Source organism: Lagenorhynchus albirostris, chromosome 5 (genome assembly GCF_949774975.1).
Source record: "Lagenorhynchus albirostris chromosome 5, mLagAlb1.1, whole genome shotgun sequence".
NCBI classification, from domain to species: Eukaryota; Metazoa; Chordata; class Mammalia; order Artiodactyla; family Delphinidae; genus Lagenorhynchus; species Lagenorhynchus albirostris.
In genome coordinates, this window is record NC_083099.1 from 120760435 (window position 1) to 120772819 (window position 12385).

The window sequence follows — 12385 nt, forward strand, 5'->3', positions numbered from 1 at the left end:
GAACTTTTTCATGGAAATTTAGAGTGAACAGAAATATTCTAAATTAAATTTGAGAAAAGATTTATAATGAAGGAAATGTATTGGAATGTATCTGGTCAAAAGTTGAAAAGTTATGATAGAATATTTATTAAAGAATAAAAAGGTATTCAGTAATTTGATTATAAATTAAAATAAAGGGACTAACTTCATCTTTTAAGAATCTTTTAGAATCAATGTTTACAGGTCATAATAATTCTAAATAATATTATTTATATGAACATTCAATGCATATTGAGGGCCTACTCTGAGCTCATCCTTTTACATACAATAATTTTCCAAATTTGGTTTAGTGGCATTTTAGCCATTGACTAAGCATGAAATATATACCAAGTTTTTACATATTTGTTTACATGAAAGCTACATTTCATAGTTTTGAAATATTATAGAAGGCAACATCTCTTCCAGGTGGGTTTCTATAATCTCTAATTAAAGTCCTACCCCAACACTTACAAGGTCATAGATATGTTTGTCCCCACTTGAATTCTGTTCCTTACTATGACCAGATCAAAACGAAAATCAAATCTAAAATTCAAAGCCTCTCATGGTATCAGTTATTCTGTTCTACTCTCTTCCCAGCTAAATCTCACTAACAGGAAGTGTGTCTGTGTGTGTGTGTGAGATAGTAGAGCTAAAAGAGAAATTATCTTATTAAATTTCCCCTCATTTTATGTTCTAGGAAAACAATATTTAAATAGTTAAGTGAATTACTGAGACTAGAGCTAATCAGTAAAAAATCAACATCAGAAACCATATTTGCTGACTCACACCTCAGTGGTCCTTCTTCATTATAAAATCTTAGATTATACAGTTACTCATAAACTTTTCAAAAAATGAAGTTCTACATTGCTATATGCATTCAGTTTAAACTGCAATTTATTCCTTTCTCTACCCAAAGTAATTTTATGTGTTTCATTATCAGAATCTCTTATGATATTTGAAATTTATTGTGAACTTAATAAAACCTAGCAAATAGTATTGAACATTCAGAAGAGTGGTTTCCCCACAAACTTATGGTTGAATGAATGCTTCTAATACTTCATTAGTCAATAAAATTATTTATAGATTAAAAACTTTACTTCCTAATGAAAATATGTGAAACAGCCACATATATCTTAAAGAACATTGCATTGAATTTCTCAAATGATTTTGTCATGTAATTCCTTTTTTTTTTAACATCTTTATTGGAGTATAACTGCTTTACAATGGTGTGTTAGTTTCTGCTTTATAACAAAGTGAATCAGTTATACATATACATATGTTCCCATATCTCTTCCTTCTTGCATCTCCCTCCCTCCCACTCTACCTATCCCACCCCTCTAGGTGGTCACAAAGCACTGAGTTGATCTCCCTGTGCCATGCTGCTGCTTCCCACTAGCTATCTATTTTATGTTTGGTAGTGTATATATGTCCATGACACTCTCTCATTTTGTCACAGCTTACCCATCCCCCTCCCCATACTCTCAAGTCCATTCTTTAGTAGGTCTGTGTCTTTATTCCCATCTTGCCCCTAGGTTCTTCATGACATTTTTTTTTCTTAAATTCCATATATATGTGTTAGCATATGGTATTTGTTTTTCTCTTTCTAACTTACTTCACTCTGTATGACAGACACTAGGTCCATCCACCTCACTACAAATAACTCAGTTTAATTTATTTTTATGGCTGAGTAATATTCCATTGTATATATGTGCCACATCTTCTTTATCCATTCATCTGCTGATGGACACTTAGGTTGCTTCAATGTCCTGCCTATTGTAAATAGAGTTGCAATGAACATTTTGATACATGACTCTTTTTGAATTATTGTTTTCTCAGGGTATATGCTCAGTAGCGAGATTGCTGGGTTGTATGGTAGTTCTACTTTTAGTTTTCTAACAAACTTCCATACTGTTCTCCAGAGAGGTTGTATCAATGTACATTCCCACCAACAGTGTAAGAGGGTTCCCTTTTCTCCACACCCTCTCCAGCATTTATTGTTTGTAGATTTTTTGATGATGGCCCTTCTGACCAGTGTGAAATGATATCTCATTGCAATTTTGATTTACATTTCTCTAATGATTAATGATGTTGAGCATTCTTTCATGTGTGTGTTTCCAATCTGTATATCTTCTTTGGAGAAATGTCTATTTAGGTCTTCTGCCCATTTTTACATTGGGTTGGTTTTTTTTTTTTTTTTTTTTTTTGATATTGAGCTGCATGAGCTGCTTGTAAATTTTGTAGATTAATCCTTTGTCAGTTGCTTCATTTTCAAATATTTTCTCCCATTCTGAGGGTTGTCTTTTGGTCTTGTTTATGGTGTCCTTTGCTGTGCAAAAGCTTTTAATTTTCATTAGGTACCATTTGTTTATTTTTGTTTTTATTTCCATTTCTCTAGGAGGTGGGTTAAAAAGGATCTTACTGTGATTTATGTCATAGAGTATTCTGCCTATGTTTTCCTCTAAGAGTTTGATAGTGTCTGGCCTTACATTTAGGTCTTTAATCCATTTTGAACTTATTTTTATGTATGGTGTTAGGGAGTGTTCTAATTTCATACTTTTACATGTACCTGTCCAGTTTTCGCAGCATCACTTATTGAAGAGGCTGCCTTTACTCCACTGTATATTCTTGTCTCCTTTATCAAAGATAAGGTGACCATATGTGCGTGGGTTTATCTCTGGGCTTTCTATCCTGTTCCATTGATCCATATTTCTGTTTTTGTGCCAGTAGCATACTGTCTTGATTACTGTAGCTTTGTAGTATAGTCTGAAGTGTGGGAGCCTGATTCCTCCAGCTCAGTTTTTCTTTCTCAAGATTGCTTTGACTATTCGGGGTCTTTTGTGTTTCCATTCAAATTCTGAAATTTTTGGTTCTAGTTCTGTGAAAAATGCCAGTGGTAGTTTGATAGAGATTGCATTGAATCTGTACATTGTTTTGGGTAGTAGAGTCATTTTCACAATGTTGATTCTTCCAATCCAAGAACATGGTATATCTCTCCATCTATTTGTATCATCTTTAATTTATTTCATTAGTGTCTTATAATTTTCTGCATACCGGTCTTTTGTCCTGTTAGGTAGGTTTTTTCCTAGATATTTTATTCTTTTTGTTGCAATGGTAAATGGGAGTGTTTTCATAATTTCACTTTCAGATTTTTCATCATTAATGTATAGGAATGTTAGAGATTTTTGTGCATTAATTTTGTATCCTGCTACTTTACCAAATTCATTGATTAGCTCTAGTAGTTTTCTGGTAGCATCTTTAGGATTCTCTATGTATAGTATCATGTCATCTGCAAACAGCGACAGCTTTACTTCTTTTCTGATTTGGATTCCTTTTATTTCTTTTTCTTCTCTGATTGCTGTGGCTAAAATTTCCAAAACTATGTTGAATAATAGTGGTGAGAGTCGGCAACCTGATCTTAATCCTGATCTTAGTGGAAATGTTTTCAGTTTTTCACCATTGAGGACGATGTTGGCTGTGGGTTTGTCATATATGGTCTTCATTATGTTGAAGAAAGTTCCCTCTATGTCTACTTTCTGCAGGGTTTTTATCATGAATGGGTGTTGAATTTTGTCAAAAGATTTCTCTGCATCGATTGAGATGAGCATATGGTTTTACTCCTTCAATTTGTTAATAAGGTGTATCACATTGATTGATTTGCATATATTGAAGAATCCTTGCATCCCTGGGATAAATCCCACTTGATCATGGTGTATGATCCTTTTAATGTGCTGTTGGATTCTGTTTGCTAGTAATTTGTTGAGGATTTTTGTATCTATGTTCATCAGTGATATTGGCCTGTAGTTTTCTTTCTTTGTGACATCTTTGTCTGCTTTTGGTATCAGGGTGATGGTGGCCTCATAGACTGAGTTTGGGAGTGTTCCTCCCTCTACTATATTTTGGAAGAGTTTGAGAATGATAGGTATTAGCTCTTCTCTAACTGTTTGATAGAATTCACCTGTGAAGCCATTTGGTCCTGGGTTTTTGTTTGTTGGAAGATTTTTAAATCACAGTTTCAATTTCAGTGCTTGTGACTTGTCTGTTCATATTTTCTATTTCTTCCTGATTCAGTCTCAGAAGGTAGTGCATTTCTAAAAATTTGTCCATTTCTTCCAGACTGTCCATTTTTTGGCATAGAGTTGCTTGCAGTAATCTTTCTTGATCCTTTGTATTTCTGCAGTGTCAGTTGTATTTCTCCTTTTTCATTTCTAATTCTATTGATTTAAGTCTTCTCCCTTTTTTGCCTTGATGAGTCTGGCTAAAGGTGTATAAATTTTGTTTATCTTCTCAAAGAACCACCTTTTAGTTTTATTGATTTTTGCTATCATTTCCTTCATTTCGTTTTCATTTATTTCTGATCTGATCTTTATGATTTCTTTCCTTCTGCTAACTTTGGGGTTTTCTTTTTCTTCTTTCTCTAATTGCTTTAGGTGTAAGGTTAGGTTGTTTATTTGAGATGTTTCTTGTTTCTTAAGGTAGGATTGTGTTGCTATAAACTTCCTTCTTAGAACTGTTTTGCTGCATTCCATAGGTTTGGGTCTTCATGTTTTCTTTGTCATTTGTTTCCAGGAATTTTTTGATTTCCTCTTTAATTTCTTCAGTGATCTCTTGGTTATTAAATAGTGTATTGTTTAGCCTCTGTGTGTTTGTATTTTTACAGATGTTTTCCTGTATTTGATATCTAGTCTCATAGCGTTGTGGTCAGAAAAGATACTTGATACGATTTCAATTTTCTTAAATTTACCAAGGCTTGATTTGTGACCCAAGATATGATCTATCCTGGAGAATGTTCCATGAGAACTTGGGAAGAATGTGTATTCTGTTGTTTTGGGATGAAATGTCCTGTAAGTATCAATTTAGTCCATCTTGTTTAATGTATCATTGAAAGTTGTGTTTCCTTATTTATTTTCATTTTGGATGATCTCTCCATTGGTGAAAGTGGAGTGTTAAAGTCCCCTACTATGATTGTGTTACTGTCAATTTCCCCTTTTATGGTTGTTAGTATTTGCTTTATGTTTTGAGGTTGACTGCATAAATATTTACAATTGTTATATCTTGTTCTTGGATCGATCCCTTGATCATTATGTAGTGTCCTTCTCTGTGTCTTGTATTAGTCTTTATTTTAAATTCTATTTTGTCTGATATGAGAATTGCTACTCCAGCTTCCTTTGATTTCCATTTGTATGGAATATCTTTTCCCATCCCCTCACTTTCATTCTGTATGTGTCCTTAAGTCTGAAGTGGGTCTCTTATAGACAGCATATATACAGGTGTTGTTTTTGTATCCATTCAGCCAGTCTATGTCTTTTGGTTGGAGCATTTAATCGATTTATATTTAAGGTAATTATCGATATGTATGTTCCTATTCCCATTTTCTTAATTTTTTTTTTATTGTAGGTTTTTTTCCTTCTCTTGTGTTTCCTGCCTAGAGAAGTTCCTTTAGCATTTGTTTTTTGGTTTTGTGGTGCTGAATTCTCTTAGCTTTTGTTTGTCTGTAAAGGTTTTAATTTCTCCATCAAATCTGAATGAGATCTTGCTGGATAGAGTAATCTTGGTTGTAGGTTTTTCTCCTTCATCATTTTAAATATGTCCTGCCACTCTCTTCTGGCTTGCAGAGTTTCTACTGAAAGGTCAGCTGTTTACCTAATGGAGATTCCCTTGTGTGTTATTTGTTGTTTTTCCCTTGCTGCTTTTAGTATTTTTGCTTTGTATTTAATTTTTGATAGTTTGATTCATATGTGTCTTGGCATCATGTAATTCCTTAATTAACAATTTGAAATAATGGAGATGAATGTTAACAATTGTTACCAACAGAAAGATGTTCTTGAACAATGTTCACCTAAGATTCACCATTTTAAATGACACTTGAAATGGTGATAATTCAAAATATTTAATGGCCTTTAGGGCAAAGGGACTAACCAACCTGAACTGACTTCCAGCCCCAAAGTGGTACTGGTGGACTAAAGAACAGTGCAGAAGCTGTCTTTTAGAAATTTTAATAAAAACAGCATATGAACTATTCTAAAGTGGAGAAGTTTATAGTGTGAAATTGACTTGAATCTGCTACAGTGTACCTCAGATGTTGTCCTTGGGTTGGAGGAGAGAACAGGGAAAATACAATAGAAAGGAGGATCTTTGGGAGGCATTATATTGGTAGAACTGCTCTATTCACTATCATAATCATGATGGAGAAGAAGACATTGAAGAGTTGCTGTAGGGTGGGAGGTGACCTGTGCACTTGCAGGAGGCAAGCAAAATCAGAAGGGAGACTGAAATGGGGGAAAGAATATGAGATTGTGTTCTGAGTACAACAATTCAGAGTGTTGGATCTAAGTCATAACAGGGATTGGCTAAGACTGGAAATGTGAGTCTGATTTATCACACATATTTCAGATTCAAAATTGTTAATTAACAAAACAAAACAAACAAAAGACCCTTAAAAATAACAAGATAAAAGATACATGCATCACAATGTTCACTGCAGCACTATGTACAATAGCCAGGAAATGGAAGCAGCCTAAATGTCCATCAACAGAGGAATGGATATAGAAGATATGGTACATATATACAATGGAATATTACTCAGCCATAAAAAGGAATGAAATTGGGTCATTTGTTGAGACGTGGATGGATCTAGAGACTGTCATACAGAGTTAAGTAAGTCAGAAAGAGAAAAACAAATATCGTATATTAATGCATATATGTGAAACCTAGAAAAGTTGTACAGATGAACTGGTTTGCAGGACAGAAATTGAGACACAGATGTAGAGAACAAACGTATGGACACCAAGCGGGGAAAGCAGCGGGGTGGTGGGCGTGGTGGTGTGATGAATTGGGCAATTGGGATTGACATGCATATACTGATGTGTATAAAATGGATGACTAATAAGAAACTGCTGTATAAAAAATAAATAAAATAAAATTCAAAAATTAAAAAAAGAAGATGTGGTAAATATATATGTAATGGAATATTACACAGCCATAAAAAAGAACAAAATAATGCCATTTGCAGAAACATGGATGGACCCAGAGATTGTCATACTGAGTGAAGTAAGTCAGACACAGAAAGACAAATATCTTATGTTATTGCTTATATGTGAAATCTAAAACAAAAGGGTATAAATGAACTTATTTACAAAACAGAAGTAGAGTCACAGATGTAGAAAGTAAGCTTATGCTTACCAGGAGATAAGGTGGGGAGGGATAATTTGGGAGATTGGGATTGACATATACACACTACTATGTATAAAATGATAACTAATAAGATCCTGCTGTATAGCACAGAGAACTCTACTCAGTAATCTGTAATGGCTTATATGGGAATAGAATCAGAAAAAAAGAAAGAGTGGATATATGTATGTATATAACTGACTCACTTTGTTGTACACCTGCTACTAACACAACATTGTAAATTAACTATACTCCAATAAAAACTTTTTAAAAAATAACAAGGTAGTAATAGCATTCATAAATTAATATAATACAGTACAATAAAATATTTGCTCGCAAATAAAATAATATTTGGAAAAATGAAATATTTAGCTTTAAATTAAATCGTAATGTTTAATTTACAAGAGCAGAATTTCAAAATTTTGATATTTGTTTTTTAAAAGATAATTTGAGAAGCTCTTCCTTAAACATGTGAATTAAATATTTGAAACATTGTGTGGGAACACTGATATTATATTTATCAATTTCATTCAGTTACTTTAGTTTTTAGAATAATCATAAGGTTTACCAACACTGTGGAGACAGCTAAGGCAAAAATTTTCTTTACAGGTCTAAATTTAAAACAGATTTTAAGATATGTTTGTTAAGATTTTTGCTAGGCATGTCAGATATCCTGCAAAATAATACCAAATTGAACAAAATGAGATTTCATCACTAAATGAATACATGAGGTTTGAATACTAAGCATGTATTTACATTAGATAATAAATTAGATAATGCTTTATATTTTGTACATTTATATTTTTATGAAACAAATAATGCATTGTTTTTCATCTATAACTATTTGAAAGCTTTCTGTAAACACATATTATAGTTACATTTCCACTTAGATGGCATGGCTAAGACCGATTATAATCAACATAAAGATATAATCAAAAATATATGTTATATATTATAGCCACTATTTTCTGGGAACTAAAACTATAATCCCATATTTAGCAAAATTTGATATAACCCTAGTCTATATGTAAACATAGTCTTCATAGTCACATAAAATACTTTCATGTCAAAAATTAAAATTCAGTGCTAATAACAAATACTCAAAAATGCTATGTTTTTCTCTCCGGTTGCCTTTATTTGAATTATGCATTGGCTCTTTCCTTATTTTTCCCTTTCTTCTTTGTCTCAGGAACAACATTATTTTGAAATAGAGACCCTGCATTTAAAATAGAAGTTAATTAAAAATGAAAACAAGAAATACACATTTTAATAAACCCCCTGCTATATCACACTCCTGTTAATGTATGTGGGTGTTATAATTTCCATTTCTTCTGTTTAGCTTCTCATCAACTAGGTATAACTAGGTGATTAAGAAGCAATTTCAGGTAAAGAAAACAGTTGTCTTTCTGTAATTGTCTTTCTGTCTTTATACTTGAAAAAGCAAGAACCACTAATTATCTTGCTAAGGGAAAAAAAGTGGATTATCTCTTTACTTATAGAATATTGAGTCTCTCATCACTTATAAAATAATTAAGTTCCATATTTGCGCTCTGCTAAAAATTTCTTCTTTGTATACAATTATTATAAGCATCCTTTTATATTCACGCCATGTTCTTCTTACGCTTTTAGTAAAACAATTCTCCGTCAAAACCGTTTAAATAATTTTATTTAAATAATTTTATTTTTAAAATGACAGTTAAGACTTGTTTGCATTTCTAGCTCATTCCTAAAAGAGTTTTTTTTTCTTTTGTAATGGGAGGGAATTTAGAAAATAATGAGAATGAATAGAAAAAAGTAAAAATCTGTAAATGATAATGAAAGTATTGTGGCATATGAATAGAGAAATACATCTTTTAATTCTGCATAATAGAAGAGAATATGAGTACACATGATTTATTATAATGTATAAAGAAAAGTTACTTATATTTGGCTTCAGATTGCAGTATGTTTTCTACCCAATTCTGCCTTTCCAGTTGTTTTCCTTTAGTTAAGGGGAAGATGAGTTTCAATTCCATGAACATATGTAATCTGACTGTTGAGTAGAGGAGGCCACTAGAAGCAGAGTGGGTGGCAGAGTAAAGTCAGTTTTGGGTTTAATAATAATCAGAATGAATGGCATATGTAATAGAGAGGTAAAAATATAGGAATGTTTTCATTTGAACCAAATCAAATATGAAAATATAGATTTACCAGAAAGGCTATTTGAAAAATAATATTTTCTTTTTTATTATACATGGTTTTATCACAATGGTTTTGTGATATCAACCTGTCCACTTTAATTATATCCAAAATGAATTTATGTTTAAAAAAAAGTAGTCTGCATTTATATATTAAATTCCCCAAATGGGTTCTCTTCTACTAGCTGAATTAGAATTATTTTATTTTTCTTACATAAAGGTTATCAGTCAAAATTTGCCATAGCACTTACATAATAAATCTGAAAATGTCCACAATAATGTTGGAAGAGGGTTTTAATAAAATAATAATTATTTAATTAATGTTAAAGTATAAAAATCACTGTAATGGAAAAGGAAAACAGAAAAAGAAATCTTGTCACATGCAGATGAAAACTTTGAATCTTTTGATGTCATTATTTTCAGTGATGTGTATGTGTTCATGATATGATTTTTAGTTTAATATCATAAGCATTTTTTGTTTTATTTGCTCTTAGTCAGTGTGACTGACAGAATTCTAAGTTTGCTCCAATGATTCCCACCCTGTGGTGTATACTTCCTGAACAATGCTTGAAATTTACAAATATGTTGGGCTGATAACACCAGTGATTACATTATGTTATATGGCACAGTGACTTTAAGACAGGGAAATTATCCTGGGTGTGCCTTACCAAGCAGGTGCACCTTTAAAAGTGACTCTTGTGTCCTTGGATTGGAAGAATTAATATTGTTAAAATGACTATACTACCAAGGAAATCTACAGATTCAAAGCAATCTCTATCAAAATACCAATGGCATTTCTCACAGAAATGATATTGATATTTGTATAGAAACACAAAAGACCTAGAATAGACAAAACAATCTTGAAAACAAAGAACAGACCTGGAGGAATCACACTCCCTGACTTCAGACTATACTACAAAGCTACAGTAATCAAGACAGTATGATAATGGCATGAAAAACAGACACATAGACCAATGGAATAGAATAGACAGCCCAGAAATAAACCCACACACTTACAGTCAATTAATGACAAAGGACGTAAGAATATAAAATGGATAAAAGCTAGTCTCTTCAATAAGTGGTTCTGGGAAAATTGGACAGCGACTTGTAAAAGAATGAAATTAGGACATTCTCTTACACCATATAAAAAATAAACTAAAAATGGATTAAAGACATAAATGTAAGACCATATACTATAAAACTGCTAGAGGAAAACATAGCCAGAATATTCTTTAACATAATTTACAGCAATAATTTTTGATCCATCTCCTAAAGCAAAGGAAACAAAAGCAAAAATAAAGATATGGGACCTAAATAAAATTAAAAACTTTCGCACAGAAAAGGAAACCATCAACAGAATGAAAAGATAATCTATTGACAGGGAGAAGATATTTGCAAATCATATAATTGATAAGGGGTTAGTTAGCATCCAACATATATACAGCTCATACAACTTAACGTCAAAAAAAACCAACAACACAATTTAAAAATGGGCAGAAGAACCAAGTAGACATTTTTCCAAAGGGGAAATGCAGATAGCCAACAGGCATATGAAAAGATGCTGAACATCACTAATCATCAGGGAAATGCAAATCAAAACCAAATAAAATATACCTCACACCTGTCAGAATGGCTATCATCAAAAAGAACACAAATAACAAATGCTGATGAGGATATGGAGAAAAGGGAACACTTGTACTTTGTTGGTGGGAATATAAATTGGTTCAGACACTGTGGAAAACAGTATGGAGTTTTCTCAAACTAAAAACAGAACTACCACATGACCCAGCATTTCCACTCCTGAGTATATATCTAAAAGAAACAAAAACACTAATTTGAAAAAATAAATGCACCCCAATGTTCATAGCAGCATTATTTACAATTGGCAAGGTATGGAAGCAACCTAACCATCCATCAACACATGACAGGATAAAGAAGATGTGGTATAATATATATACACAATGGAATACTACTCAGCCATAAAAAATAATGAAATGTTGCCATTTGCTGCAACATGGATGAACTTGGAGGGCATTATGCTAAGTGAAATAAGTCAAACAGAGAAAGACAAATACTGTGTGATATCACTTATATGTGGAATCTAAAAAGTACAACCAACTAGTGAATAAAACAAAAAAGAAGCAGACTCACCAATACAGAGAATAAACTAGTGGTTACCAGTGGGGATAGGGAAGGGGGAGGGGCAATACAAGGATGGGGAAAAAAATGGTTATTATAGGATTATATGAAATCATGTGTGTGAAAATATTGAAAATTGTAAAGCACTACAGAATTTAAGGAATACTTTATTCAATTAAAAAAATGTTTAAAGAACAAAAATCTAAAAAAAGTGACTCTTCCTAAAGAAGAGATTTAAATCGTGAGAGAAATTCTACATAAAGAAGATGCTCTGTTGCTGACTTTGAAGATGGAGGGACCATGTGACAGGGAATATGGACAGTCTCCAGGAGCAGATAAGGGCCCCCAGCTGCCAGCCAGGAAGTGAATGGATGTCTCAATCCTAGAACCAAAAGGAACTAAATTTGGCCAACAATTTGAATGAGCTTGGAGGAGAATGAGTATCTTAAAGGAAATGAAGCTCAGCCAACAACTTGATTTCAGCCTTATAAGACACTCAGCAGACAACCCACCTGTGCTCTGCCTGACTTCTGACTTACAGAACTGTGACCTAGTGAATGGATGCTGTTTTAAGCCACAAAATTTGTGGTAATTTGTTACACAGCAGTAGAGAAAAAATACAAGTAGGAATTTCATGCTCACCTAAGATTTCATTATTTTATTGAATTTAAGAAAAGAAGGAAATAATAAAGACAATAGCACGATGAAATAGAAAAATATAGACTAGAGATAACCATCAAAGACAAAAATTGGATCTCTGAAAAATTCTCAAAATTGATAAATCCCTCAGGAGAACTACAATTACATAATGGTGCACCTTGAAACCTGGGGCTTTTCAAACTGCTGACCAATTTGCTTCTGCCTTCTCTCTAACAAAATATTGA